Source organism: Hetaerina americana, unplaced genomic scaffold (assembly GCF_022747635.1).
Source record: "Hetaerina americana unplaced genomic scaffold, ioHetAmer1.1.p SCAF_69, whole genome shotgun sequence".
Taxonomy (NCBI): Eukaryota; Metazoa; Arthropoda; class Insecta; order Odonata; family Calopterygidae; genus Hetaerina; species Hetaerina americana.
Window position 1 is genome coordinate 289,796 of NW_027287305.1, and position 26,319 is coordinate 316,114.

Here is a 26,319-nt window from a genome sequence, read left to right on the forward strand (position 1 = left end):
GTTTTGGTAAAAAACTAAGCGGAGGCACAAAAAGGCGTCTAACTCTAAATAGCACCAAAACTTGGATCGTCATCTCGTCACCGGTTCCCTGAATACATGATTTGTAAAAAAGTATTGGGAAAAGTTCCGGAAAAAGAGATTTATTTCAGACAATGCTACAATTACTCAAAATTCTTTCAAGTACATCCCTAGAGCGTGCACTCGCTTTTGCCAGCGGCCGTTTCACGACTCTAGGATTCATGGTAGGCGGAATCCGGTAGGGTTGTGAGGGCACCCGTGAAAAACCTATCAATTTGAAAATGAATTTTCTGGAAATGCGCTGGTAACGGTAATTTAATATTTTATTATATTAAAAGTAATGGCCGGACAGGTCACGAAAAGATAATTTGGTGTTAATTTTTACTTTTTTTCCTCCTAAGAATTATTGCTATGAAGTAAGCGCACCTATTTATTGAAATATTTACAACATCGCAGTTTCAATTACATTCACGCCTCATTGTTTGGGACAAGAAGTTTTATGTACATGTTTTTCTTCTCATGTTTGGATTACTTGCAATTTTTATAATGGGCGCCATAATTTTCTTGGTTAAAAATTGATAAAAGATTTTTGAGATGTTGACTAAGGTGACCGTTAACTTCAGCGCCAACACTTGGAATCCCGCCATGTTTTGTGAAAATGTGTGAAGCGGGCTCGTGGTCGATAACATTTGGTTAAGAACCACGTAGTAATGTATGGTAATTGTGTCTGCAAGTTAGTTGAACTATCATTCCGGTTTTTGTAGGCACGCTTTAAAGAATCCGCGACGCAATAAGGAAAGTAGCAGGTAGGTGTATTTTTGAGCAGTATTAATTTTCTTCCAACGCTAAAGAGAATGGAATTGGTAATCAGTTTTTGTCAATGTATCTGTTGGTATGAGATGTGAAAATGTTTTTTAATAGACCTGGATGAATGTAGCAGGTGTTGAATAAGGGATTATCCAATAATTGTTGTAATTTGTGTAAGATTGAGATATCATTGAATGAATCGGTAACCGTGATTTCGGAAAACTGAATCCGAGTGATTCAGAAATAATGTTGAAGGTAATTGTGCAACGTAATCATGTTGATGTATTAACGATAACTTTTTAATTTTAATATTGCTAATGTACACTTAGCAGTTTGTATATCGTCAATCGCCATGTTTTAAAACTGGTTCATGGGCTGCTTGCAAGTAATTGGTTTTCGTGTTGGGGATTTCATTTCGATGAGGTTAGATCATCTGCGGATTTAAGTAGTAATTTAATTCTGTGGTTATTTTAATTTTTGGATACAGTTGGACCCGAATTTGAGGCAACTACCGGAAGGATTTTGGTAGCGAGTACTTCATGAAAGATTCGTTTGTAATGATTGGATCACCAATTGCTATGGTTTCAGAAGAAGCGTCCAAATTGTGAGGGATTTTAGGTGCACAATGAAAAGTCACAAGTTTGGACAGCTAATTCAGTTGAACTACCTGGGATAAGGAATTTACATGGTGCACGTTGGAAATATTTTGATATGAGGTAGGTTGTGCCAAATGTTTTTGTGTTTGCGTAATGTTTAATTCGAAAACTGAATACGCCTAGAATTAATTCACCAGGTTTTCCTTGTGATTTTAAATTTTTCTGTTAAATTATTAACTGAAGCTATTTTTGGATTAGTTGCGTATTTATTTTCTATAAAAGAGTGTCGCTGTAAGACGAAAAGTATTTTACGCACTACCATCTATAAAGGTTGCGGTAGGGATAAACCAAACAATTACCGACCCAATACCCAAACATCGATCTCTTGTAATATATCAGAAGACATTATCCCTTGCATCATGGGATTTCTTGATAGCAGGAAAATACTAAGCCACAACCAGCACAGATTTAGGAGTAGATCTTGCGAACACACAATTAGGTGTTTTCATTCACGATATACTTCGATTGGGAGAAAATAACACACAAGTCGATGCAGTATTCCTCGATTCCAAAAAACCATCGATAAAGTCCCACACAATAAACTTACCTAAACTTAAAAACAATGAGAAAATTATTTATTGGATGAGAGACTTCTTGTCAAATTGCCAGCAAATAGTAGTCATTTATGGGTGTTGCCCAAGGGATAGAGATGTAACTTCGAGCATCCCCAGGGAAGTGTATTAGGGCCTCTTCTGTTCTTAATATACATAAATGACGTTAGTAGCAATCTTAGGTCATTTACTACCGTGGTATAAGGGGAAATAAGGAGCCAACTAGATGGCGAGCTACTTAGAGACCTAGGGTCAAATCTCAGATTGGTGCAGGGAATTGGGGTTATTGCTTAATATAGACAAATGTGCAGTTTTGAAATTTTGGACAAAAGTAGTGGTGAATGGGACATAAGCAACGAAATAGAGGTATCATTGCTAACAACAGCCAATCAAGTTAAATATTTGGGGGTAGTTCTAACACCATGCCTTTCAGGGGGAGTATAAATCAGGAAAATAAGCGGATCTGCTTTAAAGAAACTCGGCTTCATTGAATGGTTGGTGGGGAAATGCGAAGAAAAAGTGAAAGAGGTGCTATTTTGTTTTAGTTAGACCTCATTTTGAATATGGCGCAAGTATTATTTGGGACCCTTGGGAGAAAATTTGACAAAAAGAATTAGATGAAGTCCAGAGAAACCCGCCAGATTAGTTAAAAATTGTTATGATAAGAACTCAAGTGTTACAGGTCTCGAGTATTTAGGCGTGGAGCCACTTGAAATACGAAGAGGACAAGCGAGGCTTAGACTTATAGAAAGGTTCAGAACAAACGAGTTTAACTATGACATTGAAGGAATTATAATGGCCCCAAACTACTTAGGTAGATCAGACCACAAAGATAAAATAAGGGAGATAGATTCATCTACATCTACTTAATACCCTGCAAGCCGCCGCAAGGGCGTGTGGCGAGGGGTGTTAGGACACCACCCGTAATTTAGAAAAGAAAAAAAAACCGCATGCAATAACCACAAAATCATACATCCACAAAAAAAAACATGGCATACATTCATGCATGAATACTTACACCCCACGCACATGCAAACACTCAAACTACATCTATTATTATAAATACACATGTGCTAATAGACATTGTCAGGTGGCATACAAGTCCCAAATAATTGCAAAAGATAGTACATAAAACCAGACTTCAAAACACATCTCTTTAACAAAACAAGTGAATCCCCATCCATTTACAGCCATTAATCAGCAAGAAAATAAAGATAAATTAAAAATAAAATTAAGCTATTACATATAATACATTACATCACGGATCAATCAAATTATTACATATATGCCTTACATCTATTCTTAAAAGTATGCACTCTGTTAAGAAAGGGCTCGAATATTTTTGCAGGTAAGGTGTTCCACTCAACAATTGTTCTATTTAGAAAAGAAAATTTTTTTTTATTTGTTCTCTGTGCCCGGCATTTTACCTTAAATTTGTGATCATTTCTGCCTATAAAATTTGGGTTCCCCGCCTCTTTCCTAAGATCTGCCCAAGCTTTCTCCCCCTTCAGAATTCGGAACATTCCACGAAGTCTGCTTACTTTCCTTCTAGTTTCTAGAGGTTCCCAGCCCAGCGTTTCTAGCATGTCAGACACACTCTCCATCCTCCTATGCTTCCCCAGAACATATCGGGCAGCCTTTCTTTGCACCTTTTCCAGTTTTTTAATGTGACCTTCTTCATGAGGGTCCCATACAAGAGAAGCGTACTCTAAAATTGGTCTTACTAGGGTCTGATAAGCCTTCTCCTTGGTTGCTCTAACGCTCCCTTTGATGTTTCTCATTACCCAATGAAGAGTTTTGAAAGCTTTCTTATAAATGTACTCCACATTTAGCCCCCACCCTAAGTCCTTAGTTAAATATACACCTAAGTATTTGACAGTATCACTTCTAGGAATGACATTTTCTGAGAATTTATATTCCCTATTGTTTCCATTTACCTTATTGCTAAAAGTGATGGATTTGCATTTGCTAACATTAATATCCATCCCATTTTTTGTCACCCAATCTGCCATTTTATTAATGTCCCTTTGAAGTTTGTCACGGTCTCTGTCATTTTCGACTTTCCTGTAGATAATACAGTCGTCTGCAAAAAGTCTAATCTGAGAATTAATATTTATTGGGAGATCATTTATATATATTAAAAACAATAGCGGGCCAAGTACGCTTCCTTGTGGGACTCCCGATGTTACCCCTGCTTTTTCAGAATACACTTCTCTTAATTTTACCCTTTGTGTTCGACCTTCCATGAAATTTCTGACCCAAGAGATTACTCTTCTATCTGTGTGTAGTGGCAATTGGCCCATCTTAAGCATTAAGCGATCGTGGTCAACTTAATCAAAGGCTTTTGACAGGTCGACTATTATAGCATCCACCTCTATTCCCGCATCCATAGAGTCGAACATTTCTTGGCAGAACCCTAATAGCTGAGTTTAGCAAGGGTGCCCTTTTCTAAAACCGTATTGGAGACTATACAACCAATTCTCACTCTCCCACAAGTCCCAGAGATAATCAGCCATTATCTTTTCTAATAGCTTGCATACAACTGATGTCAAGCTTACCGGTCTATAATTATCAACTAGTGCCTTATCTCCTCCTTTGAAAATTGGCGTAACATATGCCTCCTTCCAAGCATTTGGCAGGGCATTATTGTTTAAGGTAACATTGAATAAATGATTTATATAATTTGAAACTACACTACCACCCAATTTAAGCAAGTCAATTGAGATACCATCTGGCCCTTTTGATTTATTTGCCCTCATTTTCACAATTTTTTTATAAATTTCTGTGCTCGTTGTTTTAATACTTTTGGTATTCAATATTTTTTTTTCGCCTCCTTGTTGACTCAGAGATGAATCTACAGGATCCTTTTTATTTACCATAACCTTAAATACACTTGCATACCAATTATTAAACGTATTAGCCTTTTCCTTATCATCAACGATTAGTGTCCCATCCTCTTTTTTTTTTTAAAGCTGTTATGTTTTCCCTGTTGTCTTTCTTCCTCTGGAGGTACTTGTAGGGGATCGAGATGGTGCGGGGGCTAACGTACTGGCTTCCCACCCTGAGGGCACGGGTTCAAATCCCGGCAGTGTTGAATATTTTTCAGAGGTATCTCGATCCCTACTTGAGGTGCTTTGTGGAGGGCACTTTGAGTGAGTACGCCGTCCGTCGGATGGGACGTTAAACTGGGGACCCCTTGGCGCCTTTCGTAAAGAGTAGGCTAATGCCGATGCCGGGTTTCTCTCCACCCTTCATCCTTTCCTGTCCATCCCCTATGGCGCAAATGACCTCAGCTGTCGGTCGCCTCCCCTCAAAACTACTACTACTAGGTACTTGTAAAATTTATTTCCATTATCCGTCAGAGCCGTATGAGCCATTCCGAGCTCTCGTTCCGTTTTTTGTGAATCACTCTGTTTTTTCTTCAAGGATCCAATTTTGCGGTTGTAGAACTCTGGATCAGTATTTTCTTTAAGAATTTTTTTTGGGACAAATTTATTTAATCCCTCCTCCATTATCCCCTTAAATGTTTTCCAGATTTCTTCTACATTCTGCCCACCACTTACCCATTGCGAATACTTTTCCCTTAAAAAGGTCTGGAACCCTTCCCTATCACCACGTTTATATTGCCAAACTATCTTTTTGTTTACTACCCCCTTATACTGAGCCCTCTCCCAGTTTAGATACATACGCACAGCTGAATGGTCACTTATTCCCGGAAGGACATCGACTTCCCCTACCCACTTTTTCGGTCTCACAAGTATGACGTCGAGGATGTTTCCCCCGCGCGTGGGTTTTTCCACCATCTGTACAAAACCCTCCTCGTTTATAAGACGACTAACGATTTCTTGGGCCTTCCCACCCACCACCGTGACCTCGTCTGCCGACCATTGAATACCTGGCAGGTTCAAGTCCCCCGCTATGAGGGTGTGATCCTCAGGGTTAGCCGAGCATATGTCTGCTAATACCTCGACTGCGTACATCCCTTCGTTGGGGCTTCTGTACATAGCAACTATTTTTAAAATTTTCCCTCCATTCCTACCTTTAACATGAACACATCATCTCACAATCATTTCTTACCCATTCCAATGTACTTATTAGGTTTTTATCATCACATATGAATATCCCCCCTCCACGACCATCCCTATCCCTTCTGTAAACTGCCAAATTTTGGGGAAAAATCTCGTTTGACATAATATGATCACTTAGCCACGACTCCGTACCTATCACAATATCCGGATTACATGCATCAACTAACGTCTCAAAATGGCATACTTTATTTAGAATACTTTGGCAGGTTACCTGCAAAACTATTAAGCCCTTACCTTCCTTTCCTTCGGTATTGCGAGGTCCACCTCTTGTGCCCATTACAGGTTTCCCTGCTCACTGAGCTTTATTGCGACATTTTTAAACAGATTTGACAAAACCAGGGATCCCTTCCTGTTTAAATGCACTCCATTGCGGCCCAAGTGCCTATCACCGACCCAACAATTCGGGTCCACAAATGTCAGACTTTGTTGCACGCAAACCCACTCTATTCCTTCGTTTATGGCGTCAATTCTCTTCCAATTTATGTCCCTTCTACGAAGAATTCCACTAATAACAATTTGAGCACTTTTGAACTTATTTTTGGCCGAGGTCGCCAAATCCCAAATAAAACCGATTAGATGGTCTTCTGACTTAGCACTTTTTACGTCATTTGTCCCTACGTGAATAATGACAACACTTTCATCATCATCACTAGCCATATTAGCTATTTTATTGTCCAATTGTTCTACTCTTATCCCCGGAAAACACTGAACCCCTTCATTGATACTTTCGCCACAATCTCCGACGAAACGTATTATGGAATCACCAAATATTTTCACTTTGGGTGGCCCTGGATCACCAAGAGATGTCCCCTCCCTTGACACTATGACCTCCCTCATCGGAAGCACTTCCCTCTTCGGTCTCACATTTATCCTATCCTTCCTTCCATCTCCTCGCTTCTTTGGCTGCTCTCTCCGTAGGATGCTTTCCCGTATTCCTCCAGCCTGATCGGCATCTGCATCACATGAGCTTGTTCTACTTCTGGTCGGCCTTAAATCTTCCGGTTTCCTCTTATCACACCTTCGGACAAAGTGGAGATCATCTTCGATTTGCTGTTTCACCCGCCGCCTCATCTCTGTTAAAGATGCTTTCAGTTCCTCATTTTCAGCGGAAAGACTGAAAATTGTCTTACGAGCGATGTTTAAATCTGCTTGCAGCTTTTCAATTACCTCCTCTTTTTCTTCTAAACCTCTTCAATTCTTCTGACTTTCACACTTACTGCACTGCCAATTATCACTCACGCAATCCTCCAGTTTACTCTTAGAGCAATTAAAGTGGTACCAAGAGCAGCACCCACTACACTGGACTCCATTTCTCAATTTTCTACGGCAAATAATACACTCTACATCCACCGCCATGCCCTTTCTCATTTTGCCCAAGGGAGTATGCCTTCTAGCGGTCACTAATCCTCTCGAGCGGTCGCTAATGCCAATCTTACATATGCATGTATCTGAAATTATACCCAACAGCTTTGCAGTGTTTAACTTTGCTCCGACTTGTTAGTTCTATGTTTTTAATATTTCTAAAGTGACTTCGGTTTGTTACTATTATGATTTCTGATTGTTCGGGGAAAGAATGAGTATTTGTACCTATCTGTCCTGGAATCTATCTCCCTTAGTTTATCTTTGTGGTCTGATCTACCCAAGTAGTGTGGGGCCATTATAATTCCTTCAGTGTCATAGTTAAACTCATTTGTTCTGAACCTTTCTAAAAGTCTAAGACTCGCTTGCTCTCTCCGCACCTCAAGTGGTTCCCAGCCTAAATCCCCTAAGAGGTCTGTCACACTTGTGTTCTTATCATAACAATTTTTAACGAATATAGCGGGTTTACTCTGAAATTTTTTTGCCAAATTTTCTCCCAAGGATCCCAAATACTTGCGGCATATTCCAAATGAGGTCTAACTAGAGCAAAATAACACATCTCTTTAACTTTTTCATTACATTTCCCCACCACCCGTTTTATGAAGCCAAGTTTCTTTAAAGCTGATCCGCATATTGTGCTGATATGTGCTCCCCATGAAAGGCGTGGTGTTAGAACAACCCCCAAATATTTAACTTGATTTGCCGTAGTCAATACTGAACCCTCTATTTTGTAGTTTATATCCTGTTCCTTACTTCCTTTGTTCCAAAATTTCAAAACTGCGCATTTATCTATATTAAGTGTTAATCCCCATTTATTGCACCATTCCGAGATATTGTCTAAGTCTCTAGAGAGTAGCTCACGATCTAGTTGGCTCCTTAAATCCCTGTATACCACTGTGTAGTCAGCAAATAACCTCAGATTGCTACTAACGTGTGTGCTTAAGTCATTTATGTATATTAAGAACGGAAGAGGCCCTATTACACTTCCCTGGGGGACGCCCGAAGTTAAATCTCTATTGGTTGAGCACAACCCATCTATGACTACTATTTGTTTGCGGTTTGACAAGAAGTCTCTAATCCAATTAATTATTTTCTCATTGATCCCATAGTATTTAAGTTTATGTAACAATTTATTGTGTGGGACTGTGTGCAGTCCAGATAGATACAAATGCTCATTCTTTCCCCAAACAATCAGAAATCATAATGGTACATCTATTTGTCTGGAGATTTATTGCATGTTCATACATACACAAATATAGAACACGTCAGATATAAATTTCACAATTTTCGAATAGATAGAAAAAATATATACATACCAATACACTAGCATAATTACATATTAATTGGTTAACCCAGAATTGATGCGTAGCGACAATTCCAGGTATTCATTAACAGGATAGAACATATTATTTTTTAAAAGGTTAAACAGCTTTTTCTTGAAAACAGGTACTTTTGTTTCGTATTTGATTTCATGGGGAAGTTTTTTGAATAACCTTAAGCCTATTGCTTTGGGCCCGTGAGCAGTATTGTGTGTTTGAACAAATGGTTGGTGCAGGTCCTTGTATCGTGACTATGGTAGTTGTGGTTGGACTTGTACTGGGAAATATTACCCTTTGCATGTAAGATGACATTAAATATATATTCAAGGTAGTGGTAATAAACTGAGTCTTTTGAAGAGAGGTTTATGTGGTGCATCGCAAGGGGCATTGCTCATAATACGTATAATCCTCTTTTGGTTTTTGAAGATTATGCTCACATGGGGAGAGGAACCCCAGAAGAGGATAATGAAAGTAACACGAGAATAAAATTCACCATAGTAAATGGATAGAAGGACCTCTAAATTTACAGAATACCTAATATTTCTAATAAGGAAGCATAGGGAGCTTAACTTGCTGTGTAATTTGAAAATATGTTCCTCCCAAGACATGTTTTTCTTCAGGATTACTCCCAGGAATTGGGTACTGGAATTTTGGGGAATGCTCACACCTTCTACATTTACTGAGGTTGCAGATGAAACTTTCTTTTTATTAGTAAAGTAAATCAGGCTGGACTTATTTATATTGGGTTTTAGGAAGTTCTGAAGACACCTTTCATTGAAAATCTGAGATACTTCAGCTGCTCTTTCTGTCAAACTGTCTACTGAAGAGGCCGACACAATGATATTTGTATCATCAGCATACGGTATTGGGTCTATCCCCTTAATGAACTTAAGCTTATTCGGGCGATCATTGATATAAATTAAAAATAAAATAGGACCAAGCACAGAACCCTGGGGAACACCCAGTGTTACTCCTCTACCTGGAGAAACAAATTTGGAGCCATTTCTTGAGAGCTCAACATACTGATGCCGTTCACTTAGATAAGACTCAATCCATTTGTAGGGTGTGCCTCTTATACCATAGCATTTCAGTTTATACAGGAGTAACTAATGATTGACGAAGTCAGAAGCTTTAGTGAAATCAAAAAATAATCCTTAAGTTTCAGTTCTATTATCCAATCCTAAAAGTATTTGATTCACCATGTGATATGTGGCTGTTGTAGTGGACCTTGTTTTCCTGAATTCATGTTGAGATGTGGATAATAGGTTATATGTTTCAAGGTATGATACTAGACAATGATAAAAAACTATTTCAAATATTTTCCCCAACTGGTAAGAAAGTGGTCACTTTAGAAATATGAAAACATTGAATTTAAAAGTCAGAACAAAATTAAAAATTGCAAAGATATTAAGTACCGCTATTTTCCCATCAACAAAGCTCACCTTATGTATAACGCACACCCAGAACTTTTTAGTTATCATGAATTTGTGTAGACACAGCGTGCCCAGGGCTTCATAGTTACCTTGAGCATGTAAAGTTCTGCTTATCTGTATTTACATATATATATATATATATATATATATATGCTCGTAGAAATTATATATAGTGTTTAAAAATACCTCTATATTGGATGTATGTGTATAAAAATACATCTCTATTTTGATTTTTTCAATTTTCATTACAGTACATGCATTGTCTTTTTCTCAATCATCTGCTCATTTTTGTATAGTTAATGCACTAGTTATTGATAGGAAAATACGGTAAATTTGTAGGTGTATATTAGTTGGTAGTTTGAGTGTTTGTATGTGTGTGGGGTGTAAGTGTTCTTGAATGAATGTATACCATGTTTTGATTGTGGATAGTATAAGTTTGTGGCTTTTCCATGTGGTTATTTTCTTAATTATAGGTGGTGTCCTAACACCCCCTGCCACACACCCTTGCAGTGGCTTGTGGGTCATTAAGTAGATGTAGAATAGGTAATCCATTTGAATGTTGTTTAATTTATTATTTCAGATTGTTTTTATATCAGTGATATCAGACTTTTTATTATTTAGCTTTTTGGTCAAGTGTAGTTTCTCGGTTGCTTATCCTTTTCCTTTATTGTTTTAAGATATGCTGTCTGTCATGTGCAGTTCATTTATATTTAAGCTTACTTTCATCTTCAGAATATCCCGATAGCCACTGCAAGGGTGTGTGTCAGGGGTGTTACGTCATCAAGCGTTAATGCGTACAAAACCACATGCCAACCTACCTCTACAGTGGTGTATCAAGTCATGCAAAACCCTTCAACTCACAAGCATGTGAATACATATGCCTTAAACTAACAAACTCTTGCACCTTAGAATGTAGTAAAAATTTATAAAATAATGTGCAAGCTAGAATTTGAAAACTATGATGGGGAAATTCAACTACTGCATGGACATGCAACATACAATGTGCTCTGCCCCCAAGGACATGGGTAGGGAAGGTTACACAATGCTGCAGGTAGCGTGAGGGTCTTCTCAACAGAAGAGACAAGGCATGGAAGGGACACTTGAAAAAAAACTGAACAGAGTAAGCAATGTTGTAAGGTGCTCTACAAGGCATTCCTTTGCTGGAAGGGTTTGACTTTTATAGCTCAAGGTTTAATATTTTTTAAGCTTTGCTTGTTATGAATGAACTTTTTCAATCATGCTTGAATAAAAAGAATACTCAACGTAGTAATGCACAAAACTGGCTGAAACCTGATTACTGATGATATTAAAGTGACTTCCAGTTAGTCACATGTCTCTTAGAAACACAAGTGTCCTCTATATCTTTGCTCAAACTTTTCAAATTACCCTTGGTTAATGTCTCTGACTTTCCAGATATAACCAAATAGCTATGCCAAATACATCGATGTTTCTCATGTACCCATATGGGCTTGATGCAATAGTTGCCCTATGGAATGATTAACAGACATTGAGGAGAACGCATTAGGAAATTGGAAAGTCTGCCTATTCTGTTTATTAACTGATGAGATAACTTTTGTTGGGTCTACCTAGTATTTTATAGACTTCCTTCAAGCAGTGAAATTAATTGAGAGGTGTTTGGAATAAACATTATTTCTCTCAGCAGAATGTTAAACCCTTACCAATCTGTATTATGTGAAGTAGGGAATTGTCGGGACAGCTCAAAAACAAGATTAGCCAAGGTTTTTGTGTACCTAACCCCATGGACATAATCTTCCACTACTCTCCTTCACTGTTGATTGCTGTCAGTTTTCATCATCAGTAATATGCATTAAAGCCCCAAAGTGTAATGAAGGTTTAAAAAAATAAAGTATATGGTGTGGCAGCATAATTTACTGATATGAAGGGGATCAATCAATTTATTTTTCAAGGGTTTGTTGTACAAATATAGGATTTAATGGAGAAAACATACGGCGGCAAATTGTTGCGATCTAATCGGCAAATTATGCTGCTGTACCCTGTAAATCCCTGATATTCTACAAAAATGAAGTTGGTAGTGATAAGTAAGTAACCTCTAAGAAGGCAATGGTAATGGATACTATATTGTATCATTCTACTTAATATATCTCTTGTCTATTGCTATGATGAAATAATCCAATTTTAATTTCTTAAAAGTAAGCTTAGCTTCAGAGAAATGGGGCTACCATTATTTTGGAATGCATGGCTGCTGCTTGGCCATCATATTAAATGCCGCCACCATACTCCTTTAAAATATTTTTTCATGAATATTTTGTTGATGTTGCTAAAATATCAATTATATTAATATTGACATATACATACAGTTTTAGATGTTGCTAGAATATTGGGTTAGTGGGCCTGGAATTGCATAAAATTAAGTGAATCATTTATGAATGAATATAGTAAATAGAGTTGATCAGTTGGTAAAAATGAGTAATGCTACTGGAACGTTTGGTGTGCAATTTCTGTAATGGTTCATTTCAATGTGAATGAATAATTTGGAATTTTTACTTCTCTGTAACACTTGTAAACGAACACTTTTATTTCTTCCGTAGGAAGATCCTAGAGAAAGGTTCTGGAATTTTTACCTTGGGGAATGAAAGTACTGTGGAACCTGTCCATTTAGATAACTCAGATTCACCATGCATTTACCTAGTTGTTTAAAGATTGAGAAAGGTTGTTCATTATACTCCTCAAGAGGTTGAATATGCCCTTATGCTGTGTAGCAACACTCCTTATTGTATGCTTACTTGTTGAATAACATCAGCACACCCTGTCTTAACTAATTTATCTCCAAGAACCATGAATTCAGTTGTTACATTTAATGTATTTCTGTTCATCTCTTCAGTAAATAACCATTTTATCTGCATTATAGATTTAAGATAACTGCTAATTGTCTTAAAAGCATTTAATGTTTTTATAAGTTCAGTGGAGATGATGTGCTAATTGTAATTGCCATGCATTTCTGAACCAAATAATTGTTTGTGCACGTAACATATGGTTGAATGGCCTCTAATTGTTCATCTCCCAGTAACAGTTTTGTAAATCAGGCATCCATTTAGTGGACATTAAATTCAAACTGAAGAACTAATTGGTCTCAGTCTGCTTTTTCAAATAGGATAGTCCATAAAGCACTACTTTGCTCCCAACGGAGACCGACTCCGGAAAGGTATGAAGGAACTTCTCTTTACTTAATGCTCAACATTGGTTTTTACTGCCTCAGTTCTTTGATGTAAATGTCAGATAAGCTTTCCTGTTAGGAGATCGCATAATAATTAAGTGCCCAGGTGGATGAGGAGTAACAAAGTCACTTGAAAGAATTAGATATCTAATTGAATGCATGTCATGTGATGACATATGGCATTTTAATCAACATATGAACGGCAATAGTTTGTTCATACTTTCTAATGAACAGCTGAAATATTGATTGAGATATTAATTATTGTTGACCACATTTGCTTAAACTTGAATATTTTATGTCATGGTATGGTTAAGTACAATAAGGCTGCCTCTGGCAAACCCTTAATTAGCCACCCTCAGGCCATGGCTTGACTGTCCAGATTGTATGAATCTGTGGTGGGGAGCATATTCTTTGTTTCATAGGTTAATGGTTCTTATTATTTCATATTGTCATCTATGCATTTGCTATATATTAATGAAATTATTTGAACCACATATTTGTAATGCAAACCTAGTCACTATTACGAAAAACTGACAGGAGTAATAAAATAACCTCATTAAGTACAAGAGCTGGAAAATATATCCCTTGGGTGTTGCAGAAAAGTATTTGTTACAATCCAAGTTTTGTATATTGTTGTTTTTATTCAGTTTGCAGATGATACACAACTGAATGCAGGGTTGTTTCAAACATGGCTGGTAATTGGTCACAAAAATTTGGAAGGAACAATGGATGTGGATGTTAAGAGGAGCATGGAGAGAGAGAAAGAGTCTCTGAATGAAGTTCAGGTGGCATTGATCAGAAGATGATGGTCGGGAGTACCTAGCCTTGCAGCTGAAAGCCGTAGCATATCCCTTAAAAGCCATCAATGTTAGCTATGGGTGGCATGAGTAAAGGTAAATATAGTACCACGTTTATTTATTAGAACTAGTCTTCTCACCCTCTTTCTTGTGACTCCTGTCAGTCCAATCTATTCATATTTTATGCTGTACAAGTATTAACCCTTTGCACTCGGGTGCTTTTTTCTAGATTTCCTTAGTCTACTCGGGATTCAATTTTTTTGAATACCCCAAATTTACTACGCGTGGCACTAGAATGAAAAACTGGAGTTTCTTTTCAAACAAACTTATTAATTTGTTATTACTAATACTATATAATTTATTGATAAACCATAATTTAAACTATAATTTTTCATGGTATGATATTTTTGGAAGCATTCACCAACATGAAGACCTGGTTTACATTCACACGTCTCACAGATATATATCGCCTTTCTTCTTCCTCCTTTGATATTTGGTCAGAGCAAACCGCACTTTATAAACTGCTCTTTATGTTTTTTGTTAGGATGAGGTGTTATTATATGGAGTTTTCCATCTAAACGTTGCTCTATGTTTGTGGATGGTAATCTAACCCTGGAAGTTTGTGTACCATCTCAGAATTCTCCAACGAGATCGTGTGCTAGTTTCCTAACAAATGTCACATGCGAGATCGGTATTTAATTTTTTCTTTGTTGGCATTCTTTATACAATATACATGAATTTACAACACTGACCTCAAGCCCCCGCAAAAACAATTTACGCCACCATTTTAGTTTTCCTCATGAAACAGTACGTGCCTGTGTAATGATCTGCAAAATCAACTCCCCCCATAAACTTGGTATAGTTTGTCACAACCTTGGGTTTGAAAACTATTTCATTCCCACCACCACAAACTCTCCTTTCCCCGGGCTCAGTCTCTGCAGTGTCCCACGTACTGAGCATTGTGACTATCCTTTTGTCTTTCCATGCAAGGAGCATTACATTTTCATCCCTGTAAGCCACTGTCTCCCCTTTCTGTAGCTTTGGATGTTTGATCACAGGTGGATTATCTTTCCTATTGGGCATTATTGTCCCTGCCAATTTTTCCTTCAGCAATTCCCATGCAAGAGTGACACTAGTGTAATACCCGTCAGTGAAGAAATGATAGCCTTGGGAACCAGATACTGAGTTCTTCAATTTTCCATGCAGTTCTAAAACTATTCTGCTAGTAATAGGGAGATCAGGTCTCACCAATGTTTCAGTTGTTATTCCACCATAATAAGGGACAAATGAATGTACGTAACCACTTTTGGAATCTGAGAGGACATATAGACGAATACCCCATTTTGTTGGCTTTTTAGGTTTGTACTTGATAAAGTGTATCTTTCCCTTGAAACCAACAACAGCCTCATCAACAGAAATCTTCCTTCCTGGTCAGAATCTCTCCCTAAATTTCATTTCAATGTATGACACGGAGCAGTTTACCTTCTCGGTTCTTGTCCTCAAATTTGAATTGACTTTTGATCATTTTTCAAGCGTAACATCCAAAATATTTTCGAGAACCTTTCTCTTTTGAAAACAGGTCGAAAAAATGGTATATGAGACTCAAAATCTGTGGACCAATAACTCTGTAAGCTAGGGTGATTCAATACACCCATATTTAGTATTACGCCAAGAAAAGCCTTCATTTCCGCAATCGTCACATCTTTCCAATTATTCCAAGTGGATCGCCGCGATAGTTCTTTCTGGCTAATTTTATGTCAACTAGGGATCTTGGGTGGGGAGTCCAAGTAGATAATTTGACACGGAAGGCATTTAAAGTATTGCATTGGGTGATGAGAAATTTAAAAGGAAGTAGCGTAGCCACAAAAGAAAAAGCATATAAGGCACTGGTTATCCCTATCCTAGAATACTCCTCCATAGTATGGGATGAGGTGGGACATATTAAAAAGATAGAAAAAGTTCAAAGAAAGGCAGTAAGATATGTACTCGGAAGGTACAAAAGAACAGATAGTGTCACAGAAATGTTAGATATACTGAAATGGGAGAGTTTGAAAAATAGAAGAAAAAGGAGTAGGTTAGGCGCGATGTATTGAATTGTTAAAAAGGACGAAGCCTGGGAAGATTTATGGCAAGTGATAGAAAAGCCTAACTTTAAGGGAAAAAACGACCATAGCTTCAAAATAAAAATGACTCAAAAAACAAATAAGAAAAAATACTCTTTTTTAAATAGAACTATAATTGATTGGAACCAGCTGCCTGGAGGCTTGTTTGAGTCCTTTCCATCCAATTTTAGTAGTTTTAAGTTGAAATGTAAAGCAGCCACTGGGTAATAATTATTACATTGTAGTTATGAAAATATTGTTTGTATGTGATGTGTGACGGCATTTTGTATGTGATGCGGAACTTTGTTTGCATGTGATGTGGAAGTGTCATTATGTAAAAATATTTTGTCTCTTATCTGTTTTTGTGTGTTCGTATGTAATTTTCGTCGTAAGAGTTATCTTTGACCTAACTTGACCGTTGCCACCAGGAAATTTGCCTAATTGCAACGTAATTGTGTAAATAAAAATAAATAAATACTCGTTAGTTTCTTCTGTTATATTTTGTATCAATGTGTCTGTAAAAAACAACTGATAAAACTAGTGTGGTGTGGCACATCCAAATGGAACTTGAGGTCCAACACGTAACTGACCAGTGGAGAAGGGGATTCCGCTAAGCTCATGGTCATTCACAGATACAGCATTCCACTTTTCTTTTTCCAGTTTTCCACTACAAACACTACTTTCACTGGGCCTTATGCCCGAATGCACAATGCCATCACCTATAATTCCATCACTATAACTTGAATAAACAATTGTGCGTCTTCGTTTTGTTGTTATGAATTCAACATCACTGTCACTGTCAGTACACTCACCCTGATCTTTTGACATTTTCCTTTCCATAGTTCCACCTGGACCAGTGACTGGTTCATCATCTCCAAACGCCTTCTTAGATAACTCACCTTTGTAACTATTATATTTGTTAATAAATTCATCAGTTTCGATGTAAAATTCTTCGTAGCTGCTTTCTAATTCTTTGGAATACTTATTTATCGTAAGGAGGTGAAAATCGTTCAGAATGAGCAACTACTAGCTGGCTAAGCATTCGGCCAACTAAAGGGAAAGCATCTGTTGTAAGAGAACCCTCTGTCAGGAAAACACCTGCGTTATGCTTTTAGAAATGTAATCGAACCTCGGGGACTAAGATAAGGAAGGTTTTTTTTTTTTTTTATACGAGGGTCATCCGGAAAGTAGTACCCGTTCGTGCCGCATGAAGTGCTGACGACGCGAGTAGCCGCTGGACGAGGTCAGATAGCTTCAGTGGCTTGTCTGCCTTCTCTGAGCCAAGTTGCGTGACGCTAGCATTGCCTGTGTTGTTTCTGTGATTGTTTACAATGTTTAAAAAAATTGAGAACGCCGCCAGTTGTGAAGTGAGGGCAGTGATTAAATTCCTCAATGCAAGAAACGTTCGCCCATGTGATATTCATCGCCAATTAAAGGAGGTGTATGGAGACAATGTAATGGACGAGTCGTCTGTTCGGCGGTGGTGTCGCAACTTCAACATGGGGAGGGGGAACACACACGACGATGAGCGTTCGGGGAGACCGTCTGTCATTACAGACCAACTGGTGAGCTCAGTTGACGAATTCGTGAGGAACGATCGGCGCGTCACAATTGATGACATCTGTGAGCATTTTCCCAATGTTTCTCGAACAATTGTTCATGAAATTGTTAAACACCATCTGCATTATGCAAAAATTTGTGCAAGATGGGTCCCTCGCGTATCTCAATGAGCTGGCGGCGAAGGACTATGCAGCAGGAATACAGAAACTTGTCACACGTTATGACAAATGCCTTAATTTGCTTGGAGATTATGTTGAGAAGTAGTTTAAAGTATCCTCTTTCAAATAAAATTTTTTATATTTGTTAATATTTACTTTTGTGTCTTTATTTCACGAACGGGTACTACTTTCCGGATGACCCTCGTACCACAGCAGGATGATGCAACCTCAAAAAACCACGACAAAGGAAAAGTGCTAGGGTTCGAGTTACTATGAATCAATGACCCATGTCTTGGACACTCCTCAAACAATGATGATGCAACCTCAAAAAAGTATGACTCCAGGAAAAGGCCTAAGGTTCGTGTTTTACTATGAATATAATAGATCATATTTGGACCCTCCTACTCAAGATTCCTGACTATGCAATAGATAGGAAAAGAGCAGGCTGAATGTTTGATGAGACAGTGGACCCAAGGGAGAAAAGGAAATGAAAGAGTCAAAACTAGAAAGCAATGAACTAAGGATCAGCTGACTGAAGTAACTTTACATTCTGGAAATCTTTTTTCAGGTACCAATGACCTCTAAAAGACATTGCTTTACATTTAGCTGACATCCAAGTAGTGAAGGGCAAACAATGCAAATGAAAAAGAACTTACAACACAGTAAATAGGTAAAAAGAAACATCTGCATAGGTGGTGGCATCCTATGGGAGATGGCATTTATGTTGACGACAACATAATGGGTCGATACTATTCATTTATAAAACAAGCCATGCTATTAATTAAGCTTTAACTTTCCTTTTTTCTTTCATGCAGATGATTAAAAGAAAAGTTATTGGAAAAATAGACAAAAATCCCAATTCCCCTCGTGGTGAAACTATGTCGAGTGTGGTTTGACATACGAGCTACTGCCGTTTCTAACCGTGCCGAGTCACACTCGACATCTGAGTGCAAAAGGTTAATGTTATAAAAAAAGAAAACAAAAACAGGAACCTATTAAAAGGAAGAATAAAATAATGTTCCTATTCAGTCACTCATATGTGCGTTGATGCACTCGCCAGGATAGGTAAGTTGTCCATTCATTTATGCTATAATTGCAAGCAGAAGAGTTATGCCTCACATTTAGAGAACTTAAGGGTTTGCTGGATCAGCCCAAAATAGCAGTATCAATCACATTTTGATAATTTTCCCACCATGGCATTTGAGTTTGTACCTGCATTTTTATTTAAATAGATTCCGACTCCCTGGCACCAAATGGCTGTGTGGGATGTGGATCTTGTCTGATTGAAAATGACAGTCTCTCATTCTAGTTCTTTTGTGGGCGTCTTCAGTTTCGGGAACCAGAAAGAGTCATTGGGGGCCAGATATGGGCAATACAGTGGCTGCGGCATCATTAGTGTATTGTTTTTGGCCAAAAATTAATGCACAAGTAAAGGTTTGTGAGCAGGGGTGCTGTCTTGGTGGGAAAGCCAATTTTGTTCTTCCATGAATCTAGGCATTTGTGGCGGATTGCCTTACACAAATTGTGCATACATTGCAGGTTGTATTCCTTATTTACCGTTCTACCCTGTGGCAAGAACTCATGATGCACCACACCCCTGCAATGGAAGAAAACTAAGCAAACTTTCTCGTTCAACCGAACTTGGCGCACTCTTTTTGGTCTTCGCTTGTGCTGCAGCTTCTAATGGGATGATTGAGCTCCACGCCATAACCACAAACCCATGATTTGTCAGCAGAGTCAAACACCTCATTAGAAATGTTAATGTGTTGCTTTTTTTGGTCAAAAGTGAGCAATTTTAGTACCAATTTCACGGTGACCTGCGTCTTGTCCGATTCATTGGTAAAATCAAAGGGCACGAGCCAATAGCTATGTTTAGGTCCTCAGCAGCTTCTCTAAGGGTGATTCGACGACTGGCCAATACTATTTTCTCTATTTAGTTGAATGTTTTCATCTGTTGTTGACATGCTCGGGCATCCGGCATGCTCTTGGTCATTCACATCTTCTCGGCCCTCTGAGAGCCTGAGACTTTCATTCGGTCCAAGGTAGATACTCCATATGCCACAGTCAACATTCAGATTGCGGCTGAGGACTTAAGTTTTTCACACAAAATTTGATACTGATTCTTTGATCAGTTTTTTGGAACAGGCAAAAATCAAAGATGAGCCAAAAACATGCAAGCAAAACAGCTGTCAACCATTAACTGGACATTCAAAATGGCCAAATGCTTTGGCATAATTCAGAGACCAACATAATGCCATAAAAAAATCGGAAATCAAGTATAGGTAAACTGTGGAAATTCAAAATTCGCAGTACTTTTTGAACAGACCTTATTATTTCTTGGATTTAAGTCTTAATTTCTAGGATTAAGTCTTTTATTTCTTGGATTTGTGCAACAAACAGATTCAACAATATTCTTGAATCCTTAGCGTAACAACTACCATCCTTATGTTCCCTTGCATAATTGAAGGAAATCAATAAGGTTCATGCTTTAGTGAAACTTTGAAAGAAAACCTGCTCTAGGTATTCATTTATATAGTTATGGACGTTTTTCATTCCCCTGTGGATGGAAATATGAAATAGTCAAGGAATTTCGGCATTCTTAATTGTGTTGTCAACTGCATTCACTATTTCATTTGTGCTTAACAGGAGACTTATTATTGTTTACAAGACATGAATTAAAAAAATCAAAATAGATTAATTTTGACCACGTCCTGCAATCTCATTGCCAGTAACACCAAATGATTGTAGTTTTCATTTTTTTATACCCACACGAAGTGCTTGGGTGTGTCAATATGAGGAAGTGGATATTTACCATTTTTATTGGTTATGTGATTTGGCATTTTGTTTACTAGCATGAGGAAATATTTGGCTTAATGATTGTTATTTTGCAATATTTCACCCCAAATGATTTCTTTCATAAAATAATATTAGATAAATTAGATCCATACCACAAGTGCCATTGAAAATATTCTTACTGTGAGGTAGATAATTGATGATTGGACCTGCATCAAATTGTTTATGAACTTCATTGGCTATGTGGTATTCCCAGGTTTAGACAAAAACATGTCTGGAATTATATAAATGATGAAGTGCTTCTTTACAGGGGGTCACTGTCTATCCATTTTACCTTTTCTATTCTTCTCCACACCCACATTTTAAAAACCTTGAATGTATGACTATCATCCATGTGCTTTAATGACCGTGTTTCTATAGCGTAGAAAACGACACTACCTATGAAAGTTTTGATGAGTTTTTTAATTGGATTTTTACCCAAAGTCCCTGGCATCAATTACGTAGTCTTTGTCCTAATTTCTCCAGTTTCTCCAGGAGTTGTCCAGAGTGAACATATTTAAGATTATCAGGGATTTTGAATAATATAAACCCAGGGACCATTTCCTTCTACTACTCTACTTCAGTGTTGGGGCCATTTAATGAGACTCCATGTTATATGTTACAGTCCCAAAGTGTAATGAAGATCGATTGAAATAAAATTTATTCCTGTGCTCTAAAAATGGAGATAATACTAGGGTTGCTATTTATATTTTCAGCCTTGACAACACTAAGTGCTATAGGCGCTAAGTGAAATTTTGACCCTTTTAATGCTAACTTTCTACAGAACTTTTTGTCATGGATTATAATTATTTTTGAATGATAGGTTTGAGATAACTGGTAATCATATTTAGTCAAAAGTGATTTTAATTTTTGTGTAAGTGGTTCAATGGCATCACTATTGGCCCACAAGATATGCATATGGTAAATATTATGCAAACTGACCCGCCAGAGCTAGCTACTTATTGCAGTGATGTTATCCACAGGCAAGCATTTTACAAATATTTATGCTGAATCTTGTCAGTGTCATTCATTTCTACCTTATGTAATTGTTAATGCAATTAACACCAGTGGAAAGCCTGTCTTTTAAATTTTCACAATATCTAATTCGCTTACAATGGTAGGAAATATTAATCCTCCTTTATTACCTGTATAAAAGTTATAATTCAAATTAGATAATGGCATCCTCTTCATAGAGGAAGACTTGTTACTGTAGCCTTTAGAGCAATTGAAAAAATCAGCAGTATAGTTTGTGCAGGGAAGTTCAAATTATGCATGAATGAAAGAGGAATGTACAGTGATACCTTGAACGGGTGTAATTCCTTGATCTTCCTTGCATAGCAAAACAGTTGAGTAGTGAAACAAATTTTTCATATAAATTGATGTAAATACTAAAATGCATTCCATGCCAGGAAAACAATTATGTACAAGCTATGCTGCTGCTACTGATTCAGAGCTTGCAGCTTCACCAAGAAACACCAGGCCTTTGATTCCAGTCATGTAGAGCTTCCCTTAAAGACTTCTTCTGCCAGTGAAGATCCTAGCATCTCCTTAACCAGGTCCTTGAAATTAACTTTTGCCATCTTGATATGCTCATTGATTGTGTTGCTTTTGAAACTTACAACATCATCAGGACTATGCAGCCATTGTGTATATGTTGTTCTCATCCCTTTGAATTATCCTCTTAAAATTTGTCCTTGTTCTTGAAGTAAATGTGAGTTGTTGATGTGGACTAATTGTATGTAGGTACAATATCAGCCATATTCATGCCTCATTCTCGCTTTTCTATGATGTTTCCTACTGTAATTTTTATTTGATTATGGTTGTCTTCTTGTGCGTTCTCCTTTGGCACATTTTTAAAACTAGGTAAAAATTTTATTAAACTTTGCAGAAAAAATCGCAAATGCTATTCTGAACACTAGTTGGGAATAATATGTGATCACTTAAGAGACAAAGATAGAGGAAAGGGTGCTAAACACAATGAAGTAGTGGGCACGCAGTCATTCTGGGAATTACCCTTATCTCATTATGTGGAAAGGAAGTCGCTTGTGAGTAAATTTTTGGATGAAATAGTTGCGCTTGTTATGAGGATAACTATGGAATGTGCTTGTTGATTGAGGTTCCTATGTATTTAAAAAACTAAACTTGAAGTGGTGCATGCATAGTATGTATTTTTCTTTCTTGAGTTATATTGCTGGTGTAGACAATTATGAAAAATTAATTATTTGTCCTTTTGATAGTTTAAGGGTGTTTTAAACAGACAAGATGTCAGTGTTTATCAATGTCAAACACTTCATTACAGATTTCAAACATGGCTAGTAGTCGGCCTGAAGCATTTGGAAGGAATAATGGATGCGGAGGTTAAGGGAAGCAAGGCGAGAGGGAGATGGAATGGAATTCGGGTGGCAGTGATCAGAAGAGAGAGATGGTTGGACGTACCTCTCCCAGCAGCTGAAAGTTATAGCCTATGCCTTAACAGCCATCAATGTAAGCCGTGGGAGGGATGAGTAAAATTAAATATAAATGTGCCATTCATTGGCTTTGTGGTGCCTCATTTAATTATTAGAACCATGAATTTGATTGGTTACTATATTTCCTTTATGAACTCACTGAACTAATTGCAGAGCCTTGGTTCTATATATTTCATGAACAATCATTCAGCATTTAAGTGATGTCTGTAATGGTTTATGAGTGAAATTGATATTTCACTCAATGGCTCTTACATGAATCATCACCTAATATAAGAATATCAATTGACTGATATTTTCTTTGTCAGCATTTTCACTAAATCTTCACTTCCTACTGCCGGGCATTTTAAGAAAGCAACAGGATTAGCCGACATGTAACACCAGTATGCTTATGACTGCAAATGTGTTATGAAATAATTTATGGCAAAATAGAAAAGAATGAAAAAGGGAATTGAAATCAAACAAGGTGGTATGGGATCATTACATTCATCTCAGGAACAGTTATGGGTTTGGTAAAAATGGGTGAAATTTAATATACCAACTCAACATTTAAAGGGTGGGCAAAAGCTGGTAGATTACATCATATCAGTGGTCACTTACCAAAACAGGAAGTCAGCTATATGCCAGGACTTAATTACGGTAGATGGTCTCTACATAATTATTAATTGAAAATGTTTTTTACTATTCAAAACAATCTTCATTGAGCTTTATGCTCTTTTCCGCATTTTTGTAATTTTTTTAATTGTCTCAAAAATTGGATTTAGGATATCCCTCCGGGTATTTGGGTTGTTGTTGACCCTAATGTTGAGATATATTATTTTCTTTACAGCGATGTTAGAGTAACAGCATAAAATAGTCAATGAGGGAAGATAAATCTTGCAAATATGGCGAGTGTTGTAATAATAAAGGTTAAATTCCATGAGTTTTATCATTATAGGTGTGTACTTGTGCATTGTCTTGATGGAAAAGAAATTTTTTCTTTGCCAATTTATGTATTTGTCAGTTCAACTTTATTCAACTGGTGTAATTATGAAGCATAATATCATCTATTTATGAATAAATTATTTAGCAATAAATGAATGTAGGTGATTCCAATTGCAAACCAACAAATCATAGCCATTTCCATGGAGCTGATTTCACCATCTTTGCCCCTCTGGGCATGTTTGGCTTTAGTAACTCACTGTTTCAGCCTTTCTATTGTCTCTGGATCATATCCTTATTTCTTTCATCTGGTGTGAAATCCATACAGAAACTAATTAGGCTTTGCAATTGAAAAGCAGCAAACGTATCCTCTGCATTTACCACACAATTACATTTATTCTTCACCGAGAGAAAATGCAGCACCCATATTTCCAAGATTTTTCATATTCATTTATTCAGGTCAAATTGAAGACTGTCTTGTGATATGACTGACCTAACCCAATTTCCAACCCTTATTCATTGATTACCCAGAAGGATATTGTGGGTTTTCTTAATCATTTTGTAAAAAGTCTCTTCCATTGAATGTCTGGAATGATGTTTATTATTTTTAGACATTTGATCACTTTTAAACTTGCACCAATTGTAATGTCACGAACATGAATGCAAAAGTGCATTGAACTTCATCATAGTCAGCTTTACTGGTTTAGATTTAAGCCCTGAAATAGAGGAGTTAAATCACGGTGCATAAGTAATTTATTTATTGTTTTACTAACACACATGTTTCTTGCTTCAATCTGCTGAAAATGAAACAATGTGATGGGTATAGCTAAAACTTTAGCTGTGCTTTAGGGGGTAATGAGGCCTACTTAAATGAAAATTTCACAATCTATGAGTGCTGTCTTGAATTTTCTAAGGAAACAATGAATGACTGAAATATAAATAGCTTCGTGTTGCTAATGTTGAGGTCTGAGCTATTGTACCAACCTATTTACTAGTTTAGTTGTAATTTGTGCTAAACAGAAAGGGTGGGAATTCATGAAAAGAACAATTTTCGTGCCATCTCTTATGGATGGTTTGGGAAGAATTTGGCTAGCTTTTGAGCTTGATCAAGTATTTTATTGAGCTAGCATTGGATGTTTAAGATTTGTTTCATGTAAGTTTTTAAATGAAACATGTCCAATTTTTGATGTTATATTTTTGCTGATGAAGTAATAGGTCATGGTTAATTCATGGTGGTTTAAAATTGCCTTAAATTTTTATTTCAGATTGAACAGAGCATGGGATGTACCAGCCATTAAAGTGTTAGTCTTTCAGACTCGCCCTGTGCATCATTGCGAGGAGTGAGAGAAGGGAAGAATTGGATATGGATTGTTTGGAATCTGGGCTTCATGTTCAAGTATCATTTTGAGCAGCTCATAATGTAAAATACATTTCTCTGCACCTTAATAATATAGTTCCTTCAACATATCACATGGGTGTCATTAGAACAGCTTGATCTATGCATTCAATAAATCCTTGGTCATGATAATTGCATTGGTATATCCAATTCAAGTGTCTGCCCCATTTGTATCTAATAATTGTTATTGTTGTATCTGAAATAATGCTTATGTTAATGAAAAGAAAAAAATGCAAAAAATGAGTTAAATTGTATACATATTAGGTACTCTTTCATGTTTATCCTTGTTCAATGTTTGCAGTTTATGGTTCATTGTTGAGATTAGGAATAAAATTGACCACTTTCAATTGTCGACATGCAATGGTTTAATGACATACTGTAATATGGCATTATTATTGTATCACATTACTTTTATAATAATGTGAGTGATTTTCTTATTTGTGATAGTGAACATAGAAACATGTGATGTGACTGTGAACATGACTGGTTATTTGGTGAATATCAGAATTCTGATTTCTTGATGTACAATATGTAATTGCCTTGTTGTTATCCTATATAAATATTGTCATTGCAGTTATGTTATTGATAGTGAGACCTGAGAGCTTAGTTCAAGAGGTCTAAAAAGGTAGAACTTCAGTTAAGATTTAAAGAAGTTTTATTT

At 37.0% G+C, this 26,319-nt stretch overlaps 1 long non-coding RNA gene across 1 annotated transcript; it reads left to right on the forward strand.

The window, feature by feature from the left end:
- Positions 1 to 665: 665 nt before the first annotated feature.
- On the forward strand, positions 666 to 26,285 carry LOC139696126 (uncharacterized). Its single transcript, XR_011702588.1, has 5 exons — positions 666 to 824; positions 1,313 to 1,541; positions 14,075 to 14,320; positions 23,176 to 23,360; positions 25,528 to 26,285. It is a non-coding gene; the product is annotated as an uncharacterized lncRNA (long non-coding RNA).
- The last annotated feature ends 34 nt before the right edge of the window (positions 26,286 to 26,319 follow it).